Here is a 14,211-nt window from a genome sequence, read left to right as displayed (position 1 = left end):
TTACATGCAAACAAGTCCCTGGGTCTCCCCATTAACACGTGTGAAGGCGTGTCTGAATCCCACTGCGTTACGATAGCCACGCAGGCGCACGTATGTGTAGATCCTCATTTACAACCAGGTCCACATCCTAGATGTACTGCATATTTTACATTTAATTTTCCTTCTCATTTATTTCTTACTTTTAAAATGTCCTTGGGACTTCCCTGGTGGTCCAGTTGGTAAGACTCTGCGCTCCCAACGCAGGGGGCCCAGGTTCGATCCCTGGTCAGGGAACTAGATCCCACATAATGCAACTAAAAAAAAAAAAGATCCTGCCTGCTGCAACTAAGACCCGGCACACAGCAAAAAAAAAAAATAAATAAATATTTTTAAAAATAAATAAATAAAATAAAATGCCCTTACTTAGGACTCTGATAAATGTAACTTTAGGTAACAGAAGTATTTAGATGTGACTTTCAGAAAGAATGTAAATGAATTTGCAAATATAAATACAACTGCCATGAAACTGAAATTTCGGATCAGGCCTCAGTTACACCAGAATCACCGCTCGGGATGTCTCTCCCCGGCCGGGGTTGCCGTGTTGTCTGGCTGTGGACTGACACACAGAGCGCTGCCGCCCAACCCCTGGTCCCCCCACCGTGCAAAATGAGTAAACGAATTCAACAGCACTTAGAGGGTACTTGGAATCCCACAATTAACTTTGCAAAATAATACGATTTTTAAATGGAGTTAGCAAGTACCAGGCAGCCTTTGTTCACGGCCAGAAGGACATGAGCCTTCATTAACAGAAAACTTCTCATCCTCCAACAGAGTTTTTTCACTTAAAGTGACAGCTGAGTTGTATTAAGTAAGCTACAGAGATATCACAATCTGTGCCATTTCTGAAAAGAATGATTCAGCCTGAAGCGACACTAAAAACAAGATTACAGAATTTGACAAAGAGTCAATGATGTAACTAGGACTTGCTGAAGTGAAGAAGGGTCCCATTTGGATTTAATATGTGTGGCTGGGATTTCTGGCAACATGAAGGGCAAGGCTGCCGATGCTTTTCATGCTGAAGCTTTTAAACATGCTGAAATGTAGCCAGGGATTGTTTTCATTTTCTTTTTTTCCAGGGCAGTATATTAACAGTATGAAAGGGTTTGGAAATTAGGGAATCATGAATGACTGTGTTCCATCTTAATGACAGAAGAGTTACCCTAATCATAGATGATAATGAAATCTATCATTACAAGCAGACTGATACGGGTTTTATGCTACCAGTTTCAATCTAGACTGGACATCGTACAGTAGTTTGAAAAAGTATATGAGACACAGAAATAGAAAACATCCCTTGATCGTCTTCACAGCCCTCCTCTTTAGCTAGAAATAAAAATGGCAACGAGGGCTCTTCTGCCCCTAATGCGTAATAAAGCAGGTTATTCAAACCAAAGAACTTACACTTTTCATACTCTCCTTTTATTGTTGAATTAAACCTGGCATTAAAAAATTCTTTTAGAACAACAAAATAACTTTAAAACAGACAGAAATCCACCCATAAGGCACCAACAACCTAAGGCCACAGATGTTGTATCTTCACTTGTTTACCTGCCGTGTTGATACATAGAAATATTTCAATTTTGACTTTTTTTTCCTTGATTACAAAAATAACACATGCTTGTAAAAAATCCAAACCATAAAAAAGCATACACAGCTGAAAGGCCTCCATCATCCCACGCTTCAGAGGGTACCGCGTACGTTCCTACAATCCTCATTCAGAGTATGAATGTGGCGTCAGGTGTGTCTCTCTTACGAAGACACCCTGTTCATACTGATCGGCCAACGTTCCTACCTGATTTATTCTGACAATTTCTTACAAGCGCCTCGAGAAGAAGCTTTGTCTTCCTCTTTTTTATTACCTGTTGCACTTCACTGAGAGCTCTACACACAGCCAGGTTTCCATAAATACACGTTGGGTGAGTGAATGGACATAGGTTTTTATTTTTCCTCTTGACTTTGCCCTTAATTTATTGACATAATGGGCCGAGTACTAAACATCCATCCGCAGGTCTTCTCACACCTAATTTGGAAGGATTGATGTCAAAATGTTGCTGTAAATTTCTACCACTTAATAAAGTGCCGATGAAACAAACAAACAAAAAAAAATGGAAACCAAAACTGAATATAAATTTGAATACAATTCTCTTAATTCCCTAATATTTTTTTTCTTTTCATGCCGTACTTTGACTCGCTAAACGTTTATTAACCCACACACTATACTATAAAGCGATTTTGGGAAGTAGCTATTAATTGAAGGTCTTTTTCTTTTCTTTAACAAGAGAAAAATCACACAAAATTTAATACCATGTATACATGGGAGAGACCCAGGAAATCTGAGCAACTCCTAATTGACGGTCTTATTGAATAATTATACCCAGTTTTTCATGCTATTATTAGAGTTAAAAAAAGAAATTTATTTCCCTAACCAAGTCTTTCGAATCTGAGTAATCTGGCAAAGCGATAAAATTGTTTCCTTCTACATAACAATGGCAAGAAGACTACTCATGTTACTACTGCTGTCTACCACATATTTTGAAAAGATTTTGCAAATACTAAATACTCAGTGTTTCTTCCTCCATCCTTTATGGGACAGTGCACCAATACTGTATTAATTTGAAAAGTTCTACAACCTAGGAATATACATAGACTGGTTGATTTTATGAAACCTTCAGTAAAAACAACAGTGGAGGCTGGATTTTGTTTCAAACAAAGTGATGAAGTTGGTTCAGACAAGAATGGGAAACAAGATAAGGAAAACCTGTAAAATGCTCATGAACAGGAACAGAAATGGACTTAAAAAGCAGAGTTTATCGTGGGATTGTTAACATATCTCTTCGTAGTTATAATCAATATTCCCCATAGTACAGTATCTTGAAAAATATGTACAAGCCTCTTTGTAGAGATCATGCTTTTCTTTTCTCAGTCTCATCTGTTTTATGGTAGGTACCACTTATTGGTAATTCACTAAAAATTCATTTATAGGTATGACCCAAGGTGTTGATGATGAAAGGATCCTTAATTAGAAACTTTCACCTGAGCACTTTGAATTTAACTCTGGGAAGAAGCAACTTAGGATCTTATTAAGTGGAGTCTTAGGTTTTGGGGCTAAGGATAGTTCGGTATCCTAGATTTAATTTGGAAATGATTTTACAGCCAGGATGCAGAATGGAGGTCAGGACCCAGGTGTCCTCTCCTCCCTTTATGCTTTACCTGCCAAAGACCACCTAGTTCTTGGTGTCCTATGCCCAGGAGACCACACAGGGTGACGTAGTGAGAGTTATCCGATATTGACGTAATCATTGCACCTCTGAATGCTCTTCAGAAAGTGTAGTTGCAGTAAAGCCATTTTTAGAACCCGGGTTATGGTTTTTAATTCAGCTTCATAGTGATTAACGGAGAAAGTTTTATTACTATCAAACTACACTAGGTTTTTGAATCCTCTTGCATTCAAAGGAAACGACGTCTCCTTATCGAGTGCAAGAACCACTGTACTGCCCTTCGTTCACTCCCTGTAGCACAAACTGCACTGCTGCTGTCGGGGAGCATCAGTGCTGCTGACCGGCCGGGATGGCCCCGGGGGGATCAGAGCATCCCTGGGCGGGAGCCCTCCTTGGGTGGTGGTGCTCCAGACACTCGACTATGCTTCTGACACTTCATGTGACCTTACCCTTTCCTAGGCTCTGCTGAACAGACCACCAAAACCTCTCCTCCTATTCCAGCAACTCTAGAGACACGTAGGGTCTATATTCGCCATTTTGGAACTCCTTTATTTTCCATTTTTATTGTATATCGTCACTCATTTCCTTGGATTTATTCCCAAAAAGTGAATAGCTGTTTTCTATCTGATCTCACATAGACTTTAATATGTTTGGGAGTGGAATCTACATCTGATTTTTTATTTATTGATAGTAACTTCTGTGTGTTCTGAGAACTCCCTGTAAGGACAAGGCTGGAACATGAGCTTGGACTCGTATACCCCTACGATGTTGATGATTTTAGTTCCATTTATGGGAGAGGAAACTGAGGCTATGAGAAATTAAGTAAACTTAAAGGAAACAACTAGTAAGTGGGAGTGCCAAGATTTAACCCCAGGCCTCTCTCACTCCAGAGCCATTACTTCATACCTTCTACGAGGACTATATGAAAAGAAAGAAAGGGGTCTCAGCTTTAAATTTCTATCTTAAAATTTAGCACTTTGGATTCCTTATAAATTCCACTGGGAAGGTGGCCATACTAATGATCTTAAATGACCGCTCAGTTGTTGTGTTGTATTCAGAATGAATTTCTAGGTAAAGCTTAGCTGTCCTCCAGTTTATTTATTAGCTTCAAGGGCAGGTCTTCCTTTGAAGACAGTGAGAATCAGTCCCGTCGTAGTAGAGGGAAAGATAGAAGTGTGATCGCTTCCCTAGGGAAAGAGACTCTTCCGGTGCACAGGACCACAAAGAAAGCGTGTGCAGGTTGCCCTGCGTGAAGCAGTCTTCCAGCGTTGTATGTAAATTCAATTCTAGTTGAAGTGTTTGGCCATTGGAACCAGTTGATAAATGCTTTCATTCAAGAAATCCTTTTGGAAAATGAATATTCATTTGTTAACTAATCTGTTCAGATTTTTACACATCAGATCAGCTTAAAACAGGATAGACCTGCATAATATATGACAACAAAATAATCTATAACGACTGTTTAATGACATCAGATTCATAGCTTGTCTGTAACTATTACCTAGTTGTTGTTGTTTGCATTCTCCCTCTTTTTATGGAGGTCCAGTGACAGGTGGGTGATGTTGAATGTCGGTCATTCCATACGCAGAGCCCTGTGTGTTCAGCCCCTTCCATAGCTGGTCTCATATTTCAGTGTGCACCAGAATTACCTGAGGCATTGGTTCAAAATTCCCAGATTTCTGGGTCCCATCCTCGGAGATTAATTCAGTAGGTGTAGGGTAATCCCAGGAATCTGGATTTTGAACAGGCCCCTGCAGGTGACTGGGGCAGGCTGTTTCCAGACCGCCCTGGGAAGAGCAGTGCCATCCCAGCTCCGATGCTAACCGCCGGTTCGATCAGTCACGATCTGTACTGGCTGCACAGCCCTCCGGCACACGTTCGCCTTCCTCTGTTGCTAAGAGCACCCCCTTTTCTGTAGGCTGCCCTGCATCTCTCCTGGAGCAAATGAGAAGATAACGTGTGTCAGCGGCTCTCATCCGATGACTCTCCGGGGCTTAAACTGATTCTTCCCTGTTGTGTTGTTACACAAGGGCCCTGGTTTCAGACGAGCCCGCAGTGCCTCCCAGGACTTGAGTGGTTAACTGCCTCGTGTACCAAAGTGGACGAATAGCACCGCCAGACTTCTGCGCGAGTCTAGCAGGTGGAGCAATAAACAGATGCGTACTTTTCCGTGAAGCTTTATCATCGCTACAGAAAATGTCATCTCCGTTCTTGGCAAGCACTCGGCCCGGCTCCCCGACGGCGTATTTGAAGCGCTGAGCCAGCCAACTTCCGCAGCAAACAGTGCGATACAAAAGACCCACTGGTCTTTGCCGCTTTTCCGAGACTGGAGAAGTCACGAGAGCACCAAAACGTTGGCGGTATTTTCATGGACCTCACCAACGCAGAAATCAGCAGCAGGCATGGCGTTGCTGTTAACCACACTCGCGCTTACCACGCACCCGCTGTGAGGCAGGAACGGGTGACAGAGACTAGTGAGGCGTGGCCCCTGACCTTCAGGAGCGTGCCGTCCAGCGGAGTGACACACACGTACACGGTGAGCCAGGACCTAGAACCGTCTCCGAGACAGAACAGAATAAACGTCAAGTGCCCATCATTCACGGAGGGAGAAAGCACAGAGGCTGGACGTCCCAGTAAGACAAGGGCTCACGGAACAGGTGACATCAGAACCAGACCTTGAAGGATGAGCAGTGTCCCAGATGCAAAGAGAACGGAAGAGGTTAACTTACAGAATAATTTCAATGCAGCTTCAGTGAAGTAAGACATTGGGTGAAAGCCTTTCGCCTCCAAAACTGTTTAAAGTCTATTCTAAGCGTTGGGCCTTGAGTCCTCACCAACCCGTTCACCTTTAAGCGTTTAACTTCATGTATATAAATGCCATTGCAATGGACTCAAACACAGTTTGCCCCAGGGGTTTTCAACCGGGGCTGTGCTTCTTAAAGCTGCCTCGGCTCCATCCCAGACTTAATGAACCAGAATCCTTCGGGTTGGGGCCAGAGAGAGTGGCAGGACTGTCCCTGCTTTGTCACTGGTCTTCCGTAAGCTCAGAAAAGGAACCTCCCCTTCCTCAAAATGACAACTCTGTCCGCATGAGGAGCAAAGGGAAACGTGGAGACGTTTGTTAAGAAAGAGCTTGTGGCTTTTGTTGACCTGTCTTCAGCCCATCACACCACGGATGGCAACCCATTGTGGATTAACTCGCAGGGACTCAGTTCTAAGTCCCGGTGACTGAATTCTCACCCAGCCTGCATTTCATTACATAAACAGCCTCCTGTCAAAAGAGATGAGTTTCTGTCGCACAAGCAGGGCCCCTATAGCATGACTGTGTTTTGCAATGTTGTGGACACCCTTCCCCTGGTGGACGTTGCCGATTTGTTTATTTATCATGACAGTTTTCTGGCAGAGGCAAGTCAGAGGTCCCAAGGAAGGGGCAGTGTTTTCTGTGTAGCCCACCTCTTTTTCCTTTAGACCCCTGAACTGTGTGGCTGATCTGAAACGCTCACCAGCATCTTCAGGTAATGCCACATCTCTCCTCTTTTCTTTCCCACTGCTGGGAAGCAGAATTGGATAATGAGTCCAAAATTGGTCAAATTGCATAATTCCTCGTAGCTTTTCTCCTGGACCTGTCGTTGGTGCTAGTGATCTGACAATTATTTTAATTCATTTCCACGAAGAGTTATTGACTCTCTCATACAAGGTGTGCTGCAGAAATCTGAGAGACTCGGGAGTTGACATTTGCTTGGATCGCTGCCCTAGAGGGGTTTATGCAGCTGATCATGGAATAGTTGCTGTCACCGTAGTACCAGGGACTGATGGTAAGCCCACAAAAAAAAAACTAAGGATCTGTGTCAGCTTCCATTAAGAAAATGCCTCAAAATCCATAGACCTTTATTTCAAATTGAACTGAAAGCTGTCATCTATTGTGGCTGCCTTGAAGACATCTTTGTATAAGAGCAAGCCTGGCTGCATCTGTCCGGTTAAAACTATCCTTAGAAGAGAGAGACGCTGCCTTTTGGAATGAGTCGGGTTTTCTCACCGACTGCTCCTTGAGTCAAGCCTTCTGTTACGCTGACTGTGTTTCCAGGTTCTTCTTTCTGGTGCTTCCGGCTCTTGGTTAGATTTTCACACTTCTCCATCATCAGCTCCTGGGATTTCTCAGAACCCTGGTGCCCCTACATCCACCCTGTCCCTTTGATCACAGAGCACATCCAGTGTCGGTTATGTTATGTCCATGTCTCCCCCAACCCCTTCATCTCCCCCCGTGTGGAGGCAGCTTAGCCATCTACAACTACGTGCAGGCAAATCCTGAGTAGAAATGTGGACACAAGCCAGGAGCAAGAGAGACAGTGGACAGCAGGTACCAAGGCACGCAGGACATCCAGCCTAACCACTGGGCATGGGGGCCTGGCCTGGCCTCTTTCTAGAGTCAGCGGTGGTCCTTCTTACCCACATGTGCATCACCTGAAAGGTGGCCTGGGGCTTCTAACACTAACACCCCCTAGCAGACACATGTTTTTATACAAGCTATTTATTCATTCATTCATTCATTCATTCATTCCTTTACTGAGTGCCTCTGTTGTATACCAGGCTCTGGGTAGGATCCACTCCCTGTTCTCAGTGAGCTAAAAGTGTTAGTATGGGGAGTAACTGGTACAAGTAGAGAACAGAGGTCAGGGGAGATAGAAATGTAAATAGGTTATTGATGTAGCAGACACATTAATTTTCACAGAGGCATCAACATTCTCCTACTTTCCAAGTTTGAAAGTTCAGAATCACCGTCAATGCCTTTTTTTTTTTTTTTTCCTTCTGCTACTAATCCCACTTCACGACCCGGTCCCGTCAGTTCTTTTCGTCCCTTCTCTCCCATTCACCGGCCTCTGGCTTCTCTGACACCATCCTAGTCAAGCTGTCCATCACCTTGTCCCTGAAGTTTGGCGGAAACACTCTTGAAATATCCTCCCTGACCCTCATTTCTTCTTCTGTAAGACAAGAGTTCATGACGTTTTTCCTACCGCTTCTTTGCCCATGAAATCAAGTGCAAACCCTGGCCTTACCCAGACTTCCCGTAACTTGATTTTCCTCTCCTCCCAGCCACATTTCCCTGGGCTCCTACCCGGCGACGCAGCCCAGCACTGACACTGTTCCTCAAGCATCATATAGTCATTTTGGACTTTGAGCTGTGCTGTGTTCCCCAGGGCTACAGGCTCTTCCTCTCTTTGTAGACAAATCCAGCTCATTCTTGGTCCGGCCCAAGTCTCATCGTCTCTCCCATGAGCCTTTTCTCCTGATGCCCGAGGCTCCATTGATTTCTCCTTTCTCTAATTCCTATGACACGTGTTACCTTGAGACCGCTTAGCAATACATCCTGACCCTTCGCTTTGCTACTCATGGTTTATGTGAAGGATGACTGTATCATTTATTGCCCAAACCGGGACTCTTTTGAGAGTGAAAATGGTGCTGTTAATCATTTCACCAGGAAAACAGACATTGTGAACTATCCTGGGCAAATCAGGATCTATGGCCATCCTACTTGTGTTTAGACATCTTATCTTTCCAACAAGACTGTAAGTTCTTAGGGAGCGAATCTTACATGGGGAATATTTGCTTTGCATATTCCGTGGCATGTGAAACACAATTAACGATCAATAAATGCAGGAAGGAAAGAAAGAGGGATGGAGGGAATCAGGCAGTCAATTCATCCTCACTGAAAAAGGTGGTTTCTTAAAAATCAAAACACAACTCCAGGACTTCCCTGGTGGCGCAGTGGTTAAGAATCCGCCTGCCAATGGAGGGGACACAGGTTCGAGCCCTGGTCCGGGAAGATCCCACATGCCGCGGAGCAGCTAAGCCAGTGCGCCATTAACTACTGAGTCTGCGCTCTAGAGCCCGTGAGCCACAACTACTGAGCCCGCGCGCCTACAGCCCATGCTCCGCAACAAGAGAAGCCACCGCAATGAGAACCCCGCGCACCGCAAGGAAGAGTAGCCCCTGCTCGCTGCAACTAGAGAAAGCCAGTGTGTAGCAACAAAGACCCAACGCAGCCAAAAGAATAAATTACATAAATAAATGTATTTTAAAAAAAAAAACCACAACTCCACCCGATTGGATGTATACAAGGCATGAATAACAGGATACGCACACAACTTCTCCACGACCAGTTGGAAGAGGGCAGCTGAAATTCGAGAAGGCAGAATATAAGTTTGAAGATAGAAGAAAAACAGCAACAGACAAATCAAGTGGTGCAGAGCACTCAAGAAGGGTCTAAATCGTGTCAGTCAAAACCATCAAGGCGACCCTGAATATAAAACCTAATTTGTATTCCACGGGGGCTCTGAAAGCGTGGATTATTGTTAAATGTCAAAGAGCCGTCTCCACGACGCGCAATACAGGAAGTGTAGTTTCTCGCACTTTCATTCATGCCAGAGAGTAATCATCTCCAAAAGGTAAAGTATAATAAGTTTCTTGTGGGATTTTGATTTTAAATAAACCCCAAAATGGAATCCGTAAGCAGGCTATATCTGCCATTTTCTGTCTTTTCCATCTCAAGACTCCTTGCTATATCTGTACACTTATCCATCCCTGTGTTTTTCTAGCATCCATCCTGATGGCCTCAAAGAGAGTATCAAGGAAAAGTTTGAGAACTTTTTAATTGTCCGCCTCAACATAAGCCCCAAACTTCCTTCAAGCTGATCTCAATTAGAAGGGAGTTGTCACCGTTAAAAAAGAACAGGAAACAAAATCTGAGGCATCAGCCCTGTCCTAATGCCCAGCATCTTCACCCCAATGTTCACTCTGCGACATCAGCCGCAGGTAGATGCAGGCAGGGATGGGGCAAGTGTGTTGCTCTGATGACCTGAGCCCCATGGGCTAGGCCCGCATCACCCCCACTGCTCTCCCGGCTCATCATTCTTATTCTTCCCACCTTGGCCATCTCTGAATTTAGGTGGTTGTGAGGGATAGGATGGTCCTTGAACTTCCCAAATGTGTCCTAACTCATTCTGGTCCTGTGACTGTTACTGGCTAGTGGGCGAACTCAGGACCTCATGGAATGACTTCGAAAGTTCATGTGGCAAGAAACCCTAGCTTTAAGAACTCAGAGAAAAACTCAGCACTTTCTCCTCATGCATTTCTATAAAGAACAGATAAACATAGAAGCATTCTATGAAGCAGTGCTTGGGCACTTGGCGGACACGTGCTTTTGTGCCACTGACCAACTGTCTGAACTGAGGATTCTCGACCTTTTAAATTTTCTTCCACTTGAGGCTCTCAGTTCCAGATCTATGAAATAAATGAGTTATACTATTTCCAAGATGCCTTCCAAGTAGAATTTCTATAAATCTATGATCTTGAAATATTTCTCTTTGCCAAAAAAAGGGGGTAAAGAGTAAAGTACCATTTTACCAAAGTTTGTTTTCAACCAGATCTTAATATTTAGCAGATATAATACATCCCCTTAAAATACAGCAAGCACGTGAAACAAACGTGTTACAGCACTGCAAGCCAAAGCAAAGTGTTGTACTTCCCACTAGTTGTGTTGCAGACTAGGTCTGCTGAGGGCTTTCTTAAATAAAAGTAAATTAAAATTAACTTTGTTTAATGTAAGACACCATTAAAGGCACTTCCTCTTAGACAGAGACCCCATTGTAGCAAAAACTAAATAAAGGGAGACAGAGGACACTGTTCTCTTCCTCCAGACTACTCTGGCCTCAAATCTTTGAGAATCACTGTGATTCCACAAGATTGTTGAAACCTCCAAGTCCCAGCAAGTTTGGAGACAGTGAAAGGAGCATCATGGGACGTAGGTTTACTCCCAACCCTGCCACGTAAGGTCTTGAAACACTACCTTCTCTTGAAAAAAAAGAGTGTGGCTTGGCTAATTTTTCCAAGTCTCTTCCAGTTCAGAAATACTATGGGTCAGTGAATTTTGTCCAAATTCTCATAATTAAATACGACTGGGAATCAGTTTTATGGATAACTAGATTGCTTTGCATTACAACAACCAACTGGAAGTTACAGCCCCGTGCAAGGATCAGCAGCAAGGGACGAAGTATTGGGTGGTTGTTACTGTAGCTATCACCCTGCTGGAACAGCCGATCGCCTTGCAGTCTCCTGCATATGCAGTTCAGTAGGATATTCCGATCTCATCAATAAACACATTATTGTCTGCATGACTGTATCTCCTTATCTTTACTTCTAATCTGGAGACTTCATATTTAGGTGCATTCGTTGACGAACCACTGTAAGCCTTACTGTTAAATCAAACCTGAAATGAATTCCAGGACTCCGTGTATTTCAAGACCAATGGCTATTTACTGAAGAAACTCTTCCTTCAGTTCTTTCAAGTTAAGTCAAAGACCAGAGAAAAAGAGTTTCTCAGATTTATTCTTCCACAAACCATGCATTCATGCTGCCTGTTACGTGCCAGCCATGAACGAGAGAGCTGTGATCTCTGCCCTCGTTGAGTTTATAGTCTAGGCGATCACTAGATGGTATTATTTAAAAACCACTGGTTAATGAACTCAGGGAGACCTTGCCTGAGAAGGTCGCATTTCCGCTGAGACCTGCAGGGTGATGGATTCTTGCCTTCACCTGTTCCTCCCAGCAGGCCGATCACCTAGTCTTCCGGTTCTCTTTTAAAGAAAGCTTTTGGTGCTCATCCTGAGAGAGTGTGTGTAAGGAGTGTGCTTGAGACAAGTCAGCATTGGCATTTCCATGCCCTCATCCTAGGAGACACTGTCTGATTTCTTCATAGACTGATTAAGAACAGCATTTGTCCCCATTAGCAGTAAGTAGTCTTGAGGTCAGAAGTGGAAATAATGGTATTCATCTTCATCTTGAACGTGTTGAAGACATTTTCCACGATCCCTTTTCTCTCCGTCTTACCACTGAGATTGAAAACAGATGTTACTTCATACCCTCCCCACCACCCCGCTCCTTTAGTTTAAGAATCAGAATGTTCCTCACCAGACTTTCTCCCCGCTGCTCCAGGGTAACGTGAAGTTGCTGTTCACGCTATTTTTCTTCCCTGTTCTTCCCTGTTCACGCTATTTTTACTTTACTGCGTAAGTGTGTATCCGTACCTCACATTTACTACCGTTTTGCGAATTTGTGAGTCTATATGTTATACACGGCCTCAGGCTCTACTTTTTGCAAGCTTGTGTCTTTGTTTCTCAAGTTTACTCATATCAGCACACTTATAAAACTAGTGCATTCATTTTAACTGCTCACCACTGTGTAAATAAAGCACTTTCTTTCCCCAGCCTTCTGCGAAGTTAGTTGGTTCTCCTTGCTCACGATTTTCCGTGGAGGACGACGTGCAGTGGGCAGTGGAATTGAGTCTCGGGGTAGAAGCATCGTCAGCACCACTAGGTGTTGCCAAATGGCTCTCTAACCAACAGTATCACTTAGACATCCACCAGCAATGGATACGAAATCCCATTTTTCCTGATTCTTGCCAACATCTGGTGTTAACAAATTTTACTCTTTGCCAGTCTGATTGGTCTCAAATGACACCTCAGTGGTGGGTTCCCTGATAATTAACAAGGTTGAGCGTCATTTCATATTTATGACTATTTGGTTATTTTGCTCTGTGAATTTCCATCCTTTTCCTATTTTCCCATTAGTTTTTGTTTCCTTATTGACTTACATGCATTCTTTCCTCTGTTACAGGTATTAAAAATATTTTTTCTCACTTTCCAACTTGTAGAAACTTTGCCGGTGAAGTCCTTTATCATACCAAAGTTTAGATTTAACAGTCAGATAGATTACTTTATGCTTTGTGCATTTCTTGTGCCCTCTTAAAGAAATTCTCCCTGCCCTGATTATGTAATGACATTCTCTTTTTCTTTTTCCAACAAAGTTTTAACGTTTTCTCTTTCATATTCAGGTCTTTTATCCACCTGGAATTTACTTTTGCCTAAAATGTGAGGGAGCGATTGAATGTGTTTTTCTCTATGGGTCGTTAGTCATTTTAACACCATACTTCTTTTTTTTTTTTTAACGTGAATTGTAATTCCACCTCTTTCATAGACTAAGCTCCCCTTTTCCATGTTTACACTTGGTCTTTTATCTGCCTCTGAGCCAGTACTACACCGTTTTCATTAGTTCGGCATCGCAGTAATTCTTAATATCCTACAGGTCATGCCCTCCCTTTCTTCCCCTCCACCCCCATCTTTCCTTTCACGTTTGGTTTCTTTTTCCTCAGGTACATACAGCCTTTAGTAATTCTTTGAATGCCGGTCTGTGTGACATAGTCTTTCAGTCTTTGTTCTGCAGATGTCCTTATTTCACCCTCACTATACACCCAAGCTACCGGAGTCCGTGTCCCTCTCCCTTCCATACCAAGGCCACCTGGGCCCCTTAATATGGGGGGACCATGATCTCACAGACCTGCCTGGGTCTCCCTCCCCCGTTGGCTGCCACACTTCTGCTTCGTGTGGTTGAAAGCAGAGCAGCATTCACAGCTCTCACATGGAAGCGTTACCTGAGCTGTCAGTTTGCCTCTGGAGAATTCGGTCATTGTTCTTTTACAGAATCTGTGTGCTCATATACAACGCTAAATTAAAACTTAATTAATTTATGTGGAAAATAATCCCTATTAGCTGTGCCATCTTGGGCCGGTCATTTAACCTGCCCGAACTTTGAGCTTGTCATCTGTCCAATGGGATCACAATACCTGTGCCACCGGGTTCTTGCCAAGATTAAATGAGATAGATAGATGGTACTTAGCACGTGGGAGGTTTCAAATCATAGCTTGGAAAGAGTCGAAGGGAAGAGGGAAATGTGGGAGGGGCACTGGCTTTTATCCTCACTTGATGGGGGGAGGTGGGTACAGCCCGAAGGGAAACCTTGTCCGCTCGGGCTCCCTTTCCCACCCTTGACCCGGGCCCGCACAGCCTCAGGCAGTTTGGCAGATCTAACAAGGACCCGACTTTCAGTTCTGCTTGATGTTAAG

At 43.7% G+C, this 14,211-nt stretch overlaps 1 protein-coding gene and 1 non-coding gene across 13 annotated transcripts in view; both read left to right on the top strand.

The window, feature by feature from the left end:
* The window catches only part of BEND7 (BEN domain containing 7), an 89,869-nt gene that overhangs the window by 44,575 nt on the left and 31,083 nt on the right, over positions 1-14,211 (top strand). The gene's annotated exons all lie outside the window — the stretch shown is intronic.
* On the top strand, positions 201-273 carry TRNAG-CCC (transfer RNA glycine (anticodon CCC)). The gene has a single exon. It is a non-coding gene; the product is annotated as a tRNA-Gly (tRNA).

Source organism: Lagenorhynchus albirostris, chromosome 1 (genome assembly GCF_949774975.1).
Source record: "Lagenorhynchus albirostris chromosome 1, mLagAlb1.1, whole genome shotgun sequence".
Taxonomy (NCBI): domain Eukaryota; kingdom Metazoa; phylum Chordata; class Mammalia; order Artiodactyla; family Delphinidae; genus Lagenorhynchus; species Lagenorhynchus albirostris.
This window is presented reverse-complemented; position numbering and strand designations above follow the sequence as displayed.